Source organism: Euleptes europaea, chromosome 5 (genome assembly GCF_029931775.1).
Source record: "Euleptes europaea isolate rEulEur1 chromosome 5, rEulEur1.hap1, whole genome shotgun sequence".
Lineage (NCBI taxonomy): Eukaryota > Metazoa > Chordata > Lepidosauria > Squamata > Sphaerodactylidae > Euleptes > Euleptes europaea.
In genome coordinates, this window is record NC_079316.1 from 72,183,344 (window position 1) to 72,199,870 (window position 16,527).

Below are 16,527 nucleotides of genomic sequence, written 5' to 3' on the forward strand. Positions count from 1 at the left end.
GCTGTTCTTGTCAGGATAATAAATGGCTGTCTTGGAGACACGGATTTTCAAAAGTCTTTTTAGCGGATGGTTATTTGGCCTGTATTGAAAAGTTGGCTTTGGCCAAAGGTGGACAGAAATCAAAGGCCTGTCTCAACCTTCCATTATTGGACAAGCTGGCACAGCTGCTCCTGGGATTTCTAGATGATTTATCCGGCCATGACCCGTTTCACTGTTTTATTCTTCCCACCCTCGTCTCTTCCATGAATATTATTCGAGCAAGAACCACAAGGCGTCACTGGCCGGTTCAACCATCTCCTTGCTTAACTAGATTAGGGTAAGTTGCCCCTTAATTACAGAAGCTAGGCGGAAAGAAAACTTAAAGCCGGGGGGGGGGGAACCATGAACCACTTTGCTCGGCAATAAGAGTTCTCTCATGCTGTGATTTCTATTAAATTGTAATGGTTTCACAGCAAACTCTTTCTATAAGCAGGGCTAGTTCAGGTTCTCTGGAGCCTCTCAGCTGGAGCTTCATTCCATGTAATCATTCACTTCCCTGTCTCCTATGTTACGACCAATTCTACAACTAAGCCTGCACAATCCACACATCTTTTGCAAGACAACAGCTTTCGGCACAGAGGGAGAGACCAGTGGGGCTCACTGAGAAAAGATGGGTAGCAGAAATGTGTACACGAGAGGCTAAGTATGGTACACGAGAGGCTAAGTATGGTACGCAATTACAAGTCTGCAAAGATAGCACCGGAATCTGATTAACAAAACAGTGGTGAACAAAAATCCAGGCCACACGAATATGCAATTTTAACATTTCTTTTAGGTTTTATATGTGTCCGTTGCCAGTGTTGCTTTCCCACTTATTTTCTTTGCTAGTTGTTTCTTTTTACAGCATTTTACAGCATTTTTGTGGCATTCCAACGTTTATGCCTTTACATCACTTACACACAAGAAGAACAGGCATCAATGTCCATTTTACAACTGAAATTCATTTGTTTGGTCAGGAATTAGATGACCAGAATTCCTTACCAAGTGCTGCAAAACCATAAATGAAATTCCCAGTGTTTGGATCAAACAATAGTAGTCATGAAGTTAGGTAAGATCCCCAAGATAATCCTAGAATGCGGAAAAGTATATTTCTTTAAAAGCTTTATATATTTTCAAACAGGAGGCAGTGGCAGAGTAATAGAGACCAATAACCCACAGCTGCTGGTAAAAATGGCACAATACTACGGCTTGTAATATTGTGGTGGTACAGCACAATATTACATCCTTAATCCCAACCTTAAAATTTATTAGCTAGTTTAGCAAGAATCAGGAATAGATGATAATGGTAAGAAGGGTTGCTATGTTGGTCCCAATTTAATGTTCAAGTGGTTCAAATAATAACACCATTGTCAGCCAAGACTTCAACTGGACATTTTTGATGTGTGTACTTAAGTTTGTTGCAGTGAACCAATGGAGGCTTTTGAATGGAAAGGGACAGTATTATTTTCTGCAGTATGACTTCAATTCCATCGATGGGTTATCCCTGAGTTGGCTTGACTAGAAGGCTTCCAGGTTAGAACAACAATTACCTTCTGGCCTTCTGCCTTTATAAATGTTCTTCCTTCTCTACTTGCCTGCTTCTTTTTTCACCCTCATCAGCTTCCTTTCTGCCTCCTGCTTCCCATTCTTTCCCAAGCTTCTTTGGATGGAATCCTTCACTCAGATCCTGGGGTAATATGGAACCAGTTTGGCAGTTCTGCCTAGTACATTCTGTGGAACATGAACCAGCACTCCCTCTTGACTCTGGTTCCAATTTGCCAAGTTTCAACACTGTGTGTGCACAGCTGCATTTCACTGCAGCACTGGAAGAGTGGCAGGTATTTGAGATGCACTGTACATTTCTTCGTGCATAACTGAGGACAGATTTCTAAACAGAATAAACAAATGGGATGGGGTTCACTATCTTCCGATGCAAGGACTGCAAACATTTCTTGCATTTCCCTCCTCCATCACTCCTTTCTGACCCCAGAAAAGTTTATTCTAAGTCATGCAGGTTGGGAGGGGGATGAAATTGCCTTCTCCTCCCTCATCCCTTCCCCCTTCCCACAGAAGATGTGTAACCCATGTGACTGTTAGGCCACCATAATCCCATGTATAAATAGGTTTGCCAGATCCAGGTTGAGAAATACCTGGAGATTTTGGGGGTGGCGCCTGAGGAGGGCAGGGTTTGGGGAGAGGAGGGACTTCAATGCCATACAGTCCAATGGCCAAAGCTGCCATTTTCTCCAGGTGAATTGATCTCTATCGGCTGGAGATCAGTTGTAATAGTAGGCGCTCTCCAGCTAGTACCTGGAGGCCGGCAACCTTAAGTATAAACCTTCCTGGAGTCAGAAACGACTGCTGGAAGAAGGGGAATTAGGGAAAGATTCATAACTGACAGCAACCTATGTTGATGGATCATGGGATAGAGCCCAATGTTTTGGAAAATGATTTTGCATGGATTTTTCTGAACCCTTGCCCAACTGATCAAAGTTACAATTTGCTATACTTGCAGAACAGGGACAGAAACACTCCAATGCCCCAGCACACTGAACGACTGTAAAGAAGGTTCCAGATGGTTTATACCTGTTGTATACCTCTTTGAAGAGATTCAGCATGGTGTAGTGGTTAAGGTGTTGGACTAGGACCTGGGAAACCCAGGTTCAACCCCCCCCCCCTTGCGCCATGGAAGCTTGTAGGGTGACCTTGGGCTTGCCTTGAAAACCCTACAGGGTCGACATAATTCGGCTGTGACTTGATGGCAAAAAAAATCCCCTCTTTGAATAATTCCGGCAGTAATGTTAGGTAGATCTGCACTGTTCAAAACCATTCCCCAGGCAATCCATGTCTGTCCAGAGGCAGATCATCAAACATGGATAAATATAAATTCCACAAACATTCCCTCAATATTAAGCTATCAAAATAAATATCTTACTTTATTTGTACATACTTGTGTTGTATTATCTGCTGCTTTTGAAACCACACTGCATATGATCCATCACCATCCCATGTATACTAGGTATTTGATGTTTGCCAGCAGCTATGAGTCCTCTAGGAGCCCGGTGGCGCAGAGTGGTAATCTGCAGTACTGCAGTCAAAAGCTCTGCTCACAACCTGAGTTTAATCCCGACCAAAGTCGGTTTCAGGTAGCCAGCTCAAGGTTGACTCAACCTTCCATCCTTCCGAGGTCGGTAAAATGAGGACCCAGCTTGCTCGGGGTAAAGTGTAGACGACTGGAGAAGGCCATGGCAAACCACCCCATAAACAAAGTCTGCCTAATAAACGTCGGAATGTGACGTCACCCCATGGGTCACAGGGGGACTACCTTTACCTTTATTAGCCTCTGTCTTTCCACCACTCTTTATTTTTATTAGTACTCTATCTTTCCACCACTCTTTACATTAAGAACATTTTCTCCTGATGCTAACCAATCATAGCTTGTGCCCCTCTTGTAAGTGATGAAACACCAAGGAATTTCAATAGTTCTCACATTGCACAGAAATCTGAGGCCTCATGCTGTCTGATTGCCCCTTGATTTTAAAAAACTCTTTCCTGCACACCATTCAAGATATAAATTAGCTCCCGCAGAGACTATTAATCCAGCAAGGCAGAAAAATACATGTATTCATAATGTAAACTAACAGACATGGGAGCACAGGAATAAAGGGTTAAATAAACACCCCTCACAGTGCCACTCTTTTGATCTGATTTTCAGTCCCAGAGGCTGCTTTTAAGTTAAAATCCAAAGGATCTTTTGCATCTTGTCTGTTTGAACCCTCAGAACGAGAGTATCAAGTAGATGTATTACGGTCCTTAGACCAAACATAATTTTTTTGCAATTACATTGCCTTACTCATATAAAAAAATACATTTTGGTTAAAACACTACAAAAATATTGCTCTCTTTAAAACGATTAAAAACTGGTCAACAATATAAATTTAAACAATCAATCCCATCAACAACTTTTCATTTCCATTTAGAGTTCCGAAAATTAAATGCTGTTCTACAAAACTTGGCCGCCAACTTTGTTACCTGAGAACATTCATCCTTAAGAAGGATGCAGAACAAGATGTGCCCTCCTGCCCAACTTTCTCTTTCTGTATAGTAACAATTAGATGGGATTCTGCGATACTGAATTCGCATCTAACAGTACAATCCTAAACAGAATTGCACCCTTCTGAATCCATTGAGAAGGGTAACTCTCATGTTTGAAGTGAACATCTTTACATAAACTGTCTTACGACTATGTAGTAAAAGCTGCTGATACTGGTTTGGTTAAGGTGATGCTGTGTGAAAAGAAGAACACAAACTTCAGCAAAACTAACGTTAACAATAAAACAATTAAAAACAACAACAATTGAGGAAAACATTTCCTAAGAGGTAATGAAATAGTAATAAGAAGTACTGAAATACCAGAGGTGGTTCACCAGACAGGGAGGCAGTGGGACTGTTCGTTTACAAAGGAACAAAGCGAATATGGGAGGAGGACTGGGATTTTCAGATAGATTAACAATTCTCAAACCATGTGCCATGAGAGACGCTGCTATGACTTGAAAGATTAAGCCGCCATGTTGGATGTGCTATTCTAACCCCCTAGAGGGAGGAGACTCTGTGAAGCATTGATTTTTCCATCACTCTGCCAAAAAATAGATGATGATATCACTCTGATGTAGGGAATACAAATGAACTGGGATTCCCTGATACACTCTACGCTACAGTTGACAGTTGTGAAGGGACTCCCAGAAGCGTTAGCAATGTTTTACCATAAAAGAATGCAGGAAGTGGGATACCAGAAGGTAGTACTTAACTGGGGCTGTCCTGCTGTTGTAAGTTAGATGCCTGGCCATCATCCCAACAGCAGATTAAGAATATCAATCAAGGTCTTTATGAGTGTCTGATCGCTGAAGTGTTCCTGAAATTGTGCCTCCACTTTTAATCCAGAAAAACCTGTTCCTAAGTACCCAAAAGTCTGTGAAACGAAGTAGTTCTAAAATTTCATCAGGCTATTAATATAAATGGAAAACTATGCTGCGCTCAAAATAAAATATTTAGTTGTTTAATGTTTACATTTTCAGTTATTAGTAGGCAGTATCTCTTCCACTAGGGCAGGAATGAAATCTAACAGATCTCTGAGGAATAGACCTGGACAGGGGATGGAGTAAACAACATGCATTCATTGATAGCTACAAAATGAAGAATCCTATCCTGAGGATGTTTAGCCTCTAAGTAGTAATGCTACAGCGGTGATACTGAGAAATATCATTGGAGTAGACTCTGCTATAGCCATAGCAATTTAAGATGTTATTTACAAACTCTGCCTAAAATCAGTGCCACTTATCTAGCAAACACGAGAATAATTTATGCAGTTGCATTTGGAAAATAATTTCTTTTACCAATTTGTCCAGTTGCATTTGGAAAATAATTTCCTTTACCAATTTGTGCAGTTGCATTTGGTAAATAATTTCTTTTACCAATTAACAGCCCATTCCTGAGCTGAGGCGTACGGGGATGGCAGGAAAGAGGCGAAGCGGCACCTCTTTCTAAGCTGCTCCCCATATGCCGTTAAACAAAAAAAGCTGTTTCACGGCGCTTTTTTGTTTAACCAGGGCCTTTCGCCCCATAGGGAATAGCGAGGCTGCGCCTGCTAAAAAGAAGGTGCAGCACCGCCATTCCCGGTGCTGGCGGAAGTGGCCAAAAGGGGATAGGGAGCCGCCTAACCGTTGCCGGTGCCAAGGAGAGGCCGCGCTGGCGGAGGCGCGGTCCTGCGGTGCTCGGCTGCCGCCGGGACTGGCCTCACCGCCGACGTGAATTACACGTGTGATTACACGCATTTACGCCAGAGGCGAGGTCACCTAAAAACTTTCAGCCCCATTCTCAGGAATGGGCTGTTAGTCTTTCAAAAATTACCAAAAGTTGTCTCTTCCCTACATGTAAATACAGCAGAAATAAAGCAAAACAGCTGTCAATTAGTTATGATGATAAAGTATGCAGATGAAAATAACGTACAGGAAACAAAAAAACAGAAAGCTGCTTAGGAAGCAGAGATCACAAAGCTCACTTTTCATATTCTGGGAACATTTTCAACATATTCTTTGGGGAATAAGGAATGTATCTCTCATTAGGACTATCTAGAGTGGTATTTCTAGCTCTCCAAGCAACAAACTGAAAATATATGCAACCCGCAGAGAACAGCTAGAATTGCAATTGGATGGAGATAGGGTTTTGCTATTATCCCAGTTGAAGAAAGACTTTCAAGCTAATGAAAAAAGACATGAAAGTCTAATGCAGCAGGAAACATATAACAAAACAGCTAAGAGAAAAAGCAGGATGCTTCCATTAATAAAATGTTGAGATTATATGTATATGAAAGAAAAACAAAACTTATAAACTGCATGACCCACACAGTTTCTTAGTGCACTCTGATTTCCAGGTTATTTAGAGTTCTTGAACATTAATTCTAAACATCTTGGGTTGGGTCCAAATATCTCTGAACTGCATCTTTCCTATCTTCCCCTTCATTCAGCAGCCTCCTGTGAATGCTAAGAAAAACTGATGCTGAAAATCAGAGGCCCTTTCTGAACAAATGCAACATGGCATGGGTGAGAAGAAGGGAATCAGGCAACATTGAATGCCCTCTTTTATTTTCTTTCTTTTTTTTTTTTTTAGTAGAGGAAGCTCGGCTCCTACACTTGCTTCCCTTTCTTTCTGCAGCTCTCTACCTAAGGATGCATGGCATTTTGTTCAAAAAGGTCTCTTACTTCATCAGTGGCTTTTCAGGGGGGTTTGAGGAGGCTGCAAGAAAAAGGAGGGGGCAATCTGTTGCTGCCAAGCCCTTCAATTTGTAGACGTTTAGACCTAAGAACATAAGAACATAAGAAAGGCCCTGCTGGATCAGACCAAGGCCCATCAAGTGCAGCAGTCTGTTCACACAGTGAACAACCAGATGCCTCTAGGAAGCCACAAACAAGACGACTGCAGCACCATCCTATCCCATTGTTTCTTTTGGTAACACGAAACCTCCCCCCCCCCACAAATTAATTCTTCCAAGTTTATGTACCCCAAATAAATGCAAGCTAATTTTTTCTTGTTCAAGGTAACTAGCCATACCTCGGACTATCTTTGTTGCCTTCCCCAAGATGGCTTTTTGATCATGCTGTAGAAAAACAACCTCTTTTACAAAGCAAACATTTTCAGCCAGCTGTTTCTTAGGTTATGGAGGTTTCTGATGAATTTTTTGAAGGAAAATACTTGTTAAGCAAAAGGCTATAGCTGACTGCTCATCTATGGATCTACATGAAAGAGTTCAAAATGAAGTCAGATTATTCACACTCAAATAGCTTCACTAGAAACTGTCAAGTTGCTGAACTTGGACAAGACAAAGGGGTAACTCAAAAGTATGTTTAAACCCTATCTGAACTGCTTGATACAAAAAGGCCAGCTAAAATGGAAACAACATACTGGGCCAACTTGACAAAGAGTTAACTCAAAAGCTTACGCATGCCTTTGTGAATCTTTATTCTAGTAATGGTATAGTTTGCTTACCTTGCTTGTATTTTTCCTCATAGACTGACCCAGTTAAATCTGTAGATCATATAATTTTATGGAGCAATTATTGTCTATAGTCTATTCATACAATACTATTTTCTGCTATTCCACTAGGCATAGGGGGGAAATTTTCTTCTCAAAATACCTCAAAACAATGATATTCACTCAGTGGCTTTTTGGATGTGTCCACTGTAGCTCTTCTGAGCACTGTCCTCCCCAATATGACACCACTCCAAAATTCAGAAAAGTAGGTATGGCCCACCCAGTAAAGCTTGCGGTTCACAGGTGGTTCACACCTTGAAACAGCTGCTGATAGGTGCAGTAGCAGACCAGGTCTTCTTGGATAACTCATGTGCTCTGGACCCTTTTCAGTGTGGTTTCAGGATGGACTATGAGAGAGATGGCTCTGATGACTTTGGTTGATGACCACTTAGAGTTGCCAATCTCCAGGTGGTAGCTGGAGATCTCCTGGGATTACAACTGATCTCCAGGCAACAGAGATCAGTTCACCTGGAGAAAATAGCCATTTTAGAAGGTGGACTTTATGGCATTATGCCCCACTGAAGTCCCTCTCTTCCCCAAACCCCATCCTCCTCAGGCTCTGCCCCCAAAATCTCCAAGTATTTCCCAACATGGAGCTGGTAAACATATGGCTGCTGTCTGAATATAGACAAAGGCCCTGCTTCTTTGTTACTTCTACTGGATCTATCTGCAACCTATGATACAGGCGATCATGCTATCTTGTTGAGGTATTTGGAGTCAGAAGTAGGTATCAGGAGATGTGCCTTGGACTGGTTTAAATGATTCCCCATGGATCAGACTCAGAAGGTTGCCATTGGAGACCAGCTATCTTCAGTGTGGGAGTTGTCTTCCACAGGGTGAAAGTTTATCCCTTATGTTCTTCAACCTCCATATAAAGCCTTTAAGAGAAATCATCCATAGCTTTGGAACTGGATATCATCAATATGCTGATGACACACATCTCTATATCTTGCTATTCCAATCCCCTGGTTTTGCCACTTTCTGACTGCTGTGGTCAAACGGCTGAAAGTGAACAAACTGAAACTGAACCCAGACAAGACATAAGTGATGCTGGGTGGGAAGATGGAGCTCTTGAAGAACACTGTGCTTCCAAATTTTAATGGGTTCAGCTAACCCTTGCTGACTTGGTTAAGAGCCGTGGGGTTATAATGGATCCAGCATCACTGCTGGAGAAACAACGCAGCTGCAAAAAACACTTCCTTCCAACTCAGTCTAGCCCCCCAAGAGGGCCCCCTTCCTTAACATGGCAGATCTGGCCACCTGGATCCACACCACAGTAACATCGAGACAAGAGTACAGTGCAGCACACTGCAGCTTGGTTATTATAATGAGCAAGGTGGACCGTGCATATTACTTCCATTCTGCAGTCACTCCATTGGCTGCCTATCAGTTACCAGGCTCAATTCAAGATACTGGCTATCACAAACAAAGCCGTTCATGGCCTTGGCCCCTCATACCTGCAGGACTGCCTCTCTCCCCATGCTCTGCCGTGACAGCATCGCTCATCTGAAGCAGGGCCTTCTGCAGGTACCACCCTGCCAATGGCAAGCTCAACCACTGCCCATACATGTGCATTCTCTGTTGTGCCCCCCACACCTTATGGGCTGGCCTCCCTGATGAGATTAGGAAGGCTTCCGCTCGCCTGGCTTTCTGCAAACTATGCAAAACTGGATTATTCGGGAGAGCTTTTTTATACAGGTAACAGGGCTGTATTGAAATGAAATGGTTCAGAATGCTATGGTAGAGGGACAGGGTCTGTGGACTATATTACGGTGTACTGTTTTGCTGTAAGTCTTTTCATGACTGTCATGTTGAAATATTTATGCTTTGTTTCTGCTCTGTTTCAGATTTCTGCTCGTTTTCAGATTTCTGCTATCCCCCCCCCAACTGCACCGTTTATGGGATGTCCCATCCTGTTATATCATATTGACTTACACTGTGTAATCCACCTTGAGTCACTGTGAGAAAGGCGGATTCTAAATAAAATAAAATGAATAAGCGCCAAGCCTCCCTGAGTACCACTGCCTTAAAAGATGCCCAAGCCAGTAGATACCAACTGACATATACATCAATACTGATGCGAATGGGGAAAAAAACCTCAGGCCCATTTTCTGTATTGTGCTGGTGAAATGAGGCACAGTGAATGAATCCTCCTGTCAAAAGGTAATTATTCCGATTATAATCTCCAAGCTAGTTTGCGCCCTATTTTCCTCCACTCAAGCAGCAGCGTATCCTTGCCTGAGTACCATTACTTCCAAATCACCCAATTGATAAATTCACTACCTTGATAAAATGCAGGGCTTATTTTGTTTCTCCCTATAACTCTTTTTGTTTTCGCTTTCTAGGCCATATTACCTGGCTGATAACTCTTGGGTAGCCTTTCTCCATTTTAGCTGAGCAGCTGCTCACAGGCTATGAAGCAGCTAATTTAAAGCTATCAAGAAGAAGAACTACTGATGGCCAAAATAAGCTCCATGTTTATGGCAGAACGTAGCCAGTTAAACAACAAATTATTGAAAGGACCTTAGAGCTGCCTCCTGGCTCACAGTAATGTTGCTTTATGCTTGGAGGACTGAACAACTATGGAGTACGCATGGAATGAGAAAGATGGCATCTGATGCTTATAGAGAGTAGCAGTCACATTTGTTCCTGTGCCATGGAAAGCCAGGCCTGTTCATACGTGCATATTTGTCTTTTCATGACTGCAACATTAAGGGGTTGCTTGCATAAGTGCAGGGGAAAGTGCCCAGGGCATCATTCTCTCCCTCTGATGTGGAGGGGTGGGATTGGCTGGCTGTATCTCCCACAATCCCCACCCCAGAACTGTGGATGGCAGCACGACACCACAGTAAGTAGCAAATCCCAGGCAGGAACTGTACACACATAGGGTTGCCAACTGCCAGGTAGTTGGATAAAGATAATGGTATCAAGCTCAAAATGGTATGCAAAAGTGATATATTATTTACAAGTGCAGATGTTATACAGAAATACAAAGAATATGTAGCATAAAGCTACTCAAAGAAGGCAAATAATTTTCAAAGGTAAGTACAATGACTTGTAAAATACTTTCAAAGGTAAGTACAATGACTTAATTTTTTCTCTTTACAGAACGAAATAATGGAGCTTGAGAACGACGTAGGGACGCCTCTGCTGGAGCGTTTTCCGGATGCTTTAAACGCTTTCGCCATCCAAAGACAGCTTCATAAGCCGGTGGCCTTAAAATGTTGCTCCTATGATTGTCCAATAAATCAATATGGCTTAAATACCCTTGCATTATTCCATTCTTCATCAATAAAAAAACTACTTACAAAAGTTACCTTAAGAACAATAAGCTACAAAGCCAATATTAACACTGATAATAAACATACCTTCACAGAAGTTTTATCATTAACAATATTCGTATATTCAAAGTCTTATTCTTCCATGCACCAGGATGGCTGCCAGAATAAAGCTGTGTAAGGCTTCTAAGCACAGCTGCAAGTGATAAGTTAGCTGAACTGCTTGCTAAGGATCAGAGCGTCCTGAGCTTCTGTAAGCCCTTGGTCCAAATGAACCAGAAACCACATCAGAGACAATCAGGTCCAAAGAAGCTGGTCTTTACTGGTCAAATAGATTTACAGAGCATAACAGAGCTTAATAGCAAAGGGTGACAGCTATGAGGCTGGCTGGCTTGAACTTGGTAATATAAAAGCACTGAAAAGGCGAGAGATTACATATCAAAAACAAAGCTGTGTTCCCAGAGCTTCAAACAGAGTTCAGTAGGCATAACAGTCCTTGAGTCTGGTCGGCGAGAAAGCGAAAGTAAACATCAACTGAGATACAGGCCTGAGATACAAGCCTGACAGCTTAATGCAGTTACCCAAGCCAACGCCTACCCCATACCGTTGATTTCAGATATTATGGGGCAATTACAGGAGGGTCGCGTTTTCTCCAAATTGGATTTAGTGGAAGCTTATTATCGCGTCCGTATCCGTGAGGGAGACGAACCCCTCACCGCCTTCTCTAGCTGTTTTGGAATGTATGAATTTCTTGTGATGCCTTTCGGATTAAAAGGGGCCCCGGGGGTCTTCATGCAACTCATTAATGAAATCCTCCATGATTTGCTACACCGCGGCGTGGTAGTTTATTTGGATGATATTCTTATTTATTCAAAAACCATGGAGGAACATGTTGCTCTGGTCAGAGAAGTTTTACAACGACTGCGTAACCACCAGCTCTATGCAAAACTGTCTAAATGCTTATTTCACCAAGAGCAGATAACTTTATTGGGGTACATAATCTCTCATCATGGCCTTAGCATGGACCCCGCTAAAGTCCCCAAATTTCTAAATCAATGTTATATCCTAAATCCTGCATCCATTTTACCATCACTAATTTAATTCTTTCTTGTTCCAAATTTAATTCTCTTAATAATTTATAAATCCTTCCTATTAAACCTTTATTTCCTTTATTCAATATTATTTCAAACTTAGATTTATTTTTGTTAAAACCCACCATCTTATCTTTATTAAATATATCTTTTACTTTATAATACATAAACCAATCCTTTATTTTAAGTTCTTCTCTAGACTTTAGGAACCATTCTCCTTCTATGCATTCTATAATCTCTCTATAAATATTCAAATCTAAATTTAATCAACATCCTCTTTTCACCACATATCGCCACATTTATTGAAGGTATTGAATTCATGTTTGCTGAAGGGATCTATTCCACAAACTTGGAAACAGGCAAATATTGTAGTAATACCAAAACCAAATTCGGATTTGTCAGAAGAGAAAAATTATAGGCCCATTTCTTTACTGAATAATGATTATAAACTTTTTGTAAATATTTTAGCATCAAGATTAAAGAAAGTTTTAAATCAGGTAATAGATGAGGATCAAACAGGTTTCGTACCTGGTAGAATGATGAATCAAAATGTTAGAACAGTAATAGATATTTTAGAATTTGCAGATTCTAGTACAACTCCGATGGCTTTGTTATTTTGAGACGCAGAGAAAGCGTTTGATAATGTGAACTGGAAATTCATGAAGAAAGTATTAGAGTATATGGGTCTAGGTGCAAATTTTAAAAGGGTGATAGAAAAAATTTATACATATCAATCAGCTAAATTATTAATTAATGGTATGTTATCATCACAATTTGAGATTCAAAAAGGTACTAGACAAGGATGCCCTATTTCACCTTTGCTATTTATTATAGTATTAGACGTTTTATTGAAAAAGATTAGAAGAACTCGGGAGTTAATAGGATTTCAAGTTGGGAGAAATCATTTTAAAATTAAAGCCGATCCGGATGATATTGTTTGTTTCTTGACTAACCCTACTTCTCAAATTGATGATTGGAATAAAATTGTGGAGGTTTATGGAAAACTTGCAGGTTTTAAGATAAATAGAAATAAAACTAAATTGTTGGTTAAAAATATGACTCAAACACAGCAATTGGAATTATCAAAAAGAACTGGTTATACCATTGAATATAAAGTAAAGTATTTAGGTATTTGGTTAACTCCAAATAATTTAAATTTGTTTCAAAACAATTATAGTAAGGTTTGGCAAAAAGTTGTTACAGATCTTAAAAATTGAGAAAAATTACCTTTATTGCTATGGGGTAGAATTTCTGTGATTAAAATGATGGTATTGCCCAGGACGCTTTTTTGTTTCAAAATGTACCTATTTTAAAAGGGGCCCAAATTTTCAAAGTTTGGAAGAAAGATATTTTAAATTTTTTATGGGGTAAAGAAAGACATAGAATAGCATATAATAATTTAACTGAACATAGACAGAGGAGGTTTGGGGCTACCTGATTTAAGAATGTATTATGAAGCATCCTGTTTTGTATGGATTAAAAACTGGATATTATTGGAGAATCTCAAAGTATTGGAATTGGAAGGATTTAATCTACGTTTTGGGTGGCAAGCATATTTATGGTATGAAAAGGATAAGGTAAACAAGGAATTTAATCCTCATATTATTAGATTTGGTTTATTTCAGATTTGGAAAAAATATAAAAGATCTTTAGAAAATATGACCCCAGGTTGGATTAACCCTGTAGAAGCATTTAAGATTTATTTTCTTAAATAGCATATTGATTCTTTTAAATTATACATTAACATATATTTTAAAAATATTTAGTTTTGCTAGTGTTTCCTTGTCAAAATGCAATGAAATAATATTTACTATTTATTTTAGAAACTATCCTGCCTTTCTGTTATTAAAATAGCATGCACATCAGGTAACAACAGGATAAAAAGAAATAAAACAATTCAAAATAAAGCAACAGTAACAAAACTTAGCAAGGCAATTCAAAGCAATTTATAAAACAGCTTCAGATCAGACCAGCAAGACATAAAGCCAACCAAGCATAAAATAACCTTATCAGCAATAAAATCAACTCAAAGAGAAAACCAATTGACATAGGAATAGAACCATTGAAAGGCTACTAGGAAAACAGATGTGACCAGTTTCCAAAATGCCAGGAGTGAGAGGATGAGGTCAAACTCCATGGAAGGGGTGAACAACTCACACAGTTGCGCAGGCCAGAATCGATCCTGACCGGAACTATGTGGACCTTATTGCGAAAGTGTCATAGAGTCGAAGGTTATCATGGTTTGATGGTACCAAAAGCTGCTGAGAGGTCCAGGAGAAAGCAACACTGAACACTCTGCTTTTCAGCAGCCCAACAAAGGTAATCAAGTAGGGCAGTGGTTGGAAACCAGATTGAAAAGGTTGTGAATAATCCATAATAATCTATAAACTCCTGGAACTGAGTTATTTTGACCTGTTGAAATTCATTCAGTCAGGTCTTTTACCCCCCTCCCCCAGCAGCTTCTACCTAAGAAAACTATGGCACAGTTATGCGGTGCCAGCCACTGGGCCAGACCCACTTTCATGGTAGGGAACCCTCAAAGACTTGTGGGGGGGGGGCACATCAATTCCCCCTGTATCCCCCTCCCCAAATTATAATATACTCAGGCCAAACTCAGATTATCATTGCCACAATGAATTCAATAGAGTTGAGATTTTCTGCTGAGAAGCTGGCAGTTTGTGGTATGGGAAGTAGGCAGTGCCATCATGAGGAGCGTATGGGGTAAGAGGATATATAGGAGCAGGAGGGGGGACAACCTAAGGGAAGGGAGCCAATTTACAGGTGTCCTAGAAAATTATCTCTAGAAAGCAGGAACTATGGTCAGAAATTTAACAATTAGTATTGGATCAAATACCTCTCAGTCTTCTGTCATCCTATGGGAATTAGTTCAGCTTTTACATCAATCCATTTTCAAACAATGCAAACGGCTATGCTCGAAGGGCGCTATTCCCAATGACCAGTTGCCCAGCATACATAAATTTGCGGAAGCTCAGAACTGTAAGACCTATGCCATTATTTGCTGGTTTGCCCTTTATATCTCGCTCCCAGACAAAAATTCTTAGGGACAGTCTTGGCCAAGTTAGATAATTGTACAACGAAAGAGAAAGTTCTATCTCTCCTTGCAGACACGGGACCAGCTGTCTCATATAAAGTTGCCCTCTTTGCTCTAGCAGCAAAGAAAATTTGGGTCAGGCTAGCCCAACGCATTAAAATCGATTAGAACAGAACTGCAAATCCCATTTACATGTGGTTGGCATGGTAAGAAGTGAGATTCTCTATTCATAAAAGTGAGCTCTAACCAGGCAAGTGTTAAAAGCTATGACTCTAAGTTATGCAGGTTTGGGTGGTTAAATGTTAGATAATTTGGACTGTAAACAATGTTTATGCTCAATACTTTGATAAGTGTTGGTGGTTAAGAGATTTTTCTTTCTTTGTGTTTTAATTTGGCACTAAAATGTAAACGTACACATATGTGTTATCAAAGATTGTTACATGTTTCTCTAGTGATTTTAGTCCAATTTTTGTGACAGCCTTAAGCCACACGCAATAAACCTGAACCCTGAACCTTGACTATGGGAATTAAATTATGCATGTGCTAGCACAATGCAATCAACCGAGAATCAACAACGTATAGCAGGAGCAAAAGCCGGAGAAACAGGTGCTGGTAGCAGTGTAAAGGGCAATATATGAAACCAATTCTGGGTTCAGGTTTCAGAGACTGGATCTGAAACCTGAAAGAAGCCACTGAAGTATCATCAGCCCGTGCAGAGTACAGTAAGCTTGCTGCAAATACGGCTACATCGTGGATCAAACTTCTGCCCGTCATTCAACTTTCATCTTGTAAATCATCAAAAACATATGATTTGAAATTGCCCCTAAAACAGGGTTGCTACTCTCCAGGCGGGGCTTGGAAATCTCCAGAAATTGCAACTGATCTCCAGAAGACAGAGATCAGTTCCCCTGGAGAACATGACTGCTTTGGAGGGTGGACTCTATGGGCGTTTATGCTTGGTAATTAGCAGTGTGTTCCAGGCTGAAGTGCCCCGCATATTTTTTTAGTTTTTCACGCTGAACTGTCATTCCAGAAGTCCCTGCGAAGCCAGTGCATACCTGCTTCGCATTTCTTAAGACCCCCTTTAACGCGCCCTTTTTTATTTGCTCCCTTCCCACCTTGAAGCGTCCACTCAAGGAAGCATAAAGAATAACAGCTGCGGGTTAGCTATACAAATGACGCTTGTTTGACTTTCTCTTCTTGCATCAGGACCATGAATAGGCATTTTAAAGGTTGGATTTTAAAAAGGAGCTTTCAGCGAGCGTAAAAAATCAACCCTGCATAAATGGCCTATGACATACCCAGCTGAGGCCCCTCCTCTCCCCAAACCCTGCCTTCCCCAGGCTCCCCCCCCACAAAAAAAAACCTCCAAGAATTTTCTAACTCGGAGTTGGCAACCCTGCCCAAAGACAGCCCCACAGTGAAAGACCGGTTTCAGCTTTGTAAGTGTACCCCACAGCAAAATATTTTCTGTGTCATAGTGCACATTTTTTTTCTCTTT

At 40.7% G+C, this 16,527-nt stretch overlaps 1 protein-coding gene across 1 annotated transcript in view; it reads right to left on the minus strand.

Annotated features, from left to right (window-relative positions):
• The window catches only part of C5H10orf90 (chromosome 5 C10orf90 homolog), a 130,505-nt gene that overhangs the window by 44,584 nt on the left and 69,394 nt on the right, over positions 1-16,527 (minus strand). The gene's annotated exons all lie outside the window — the stretch shown is intronic.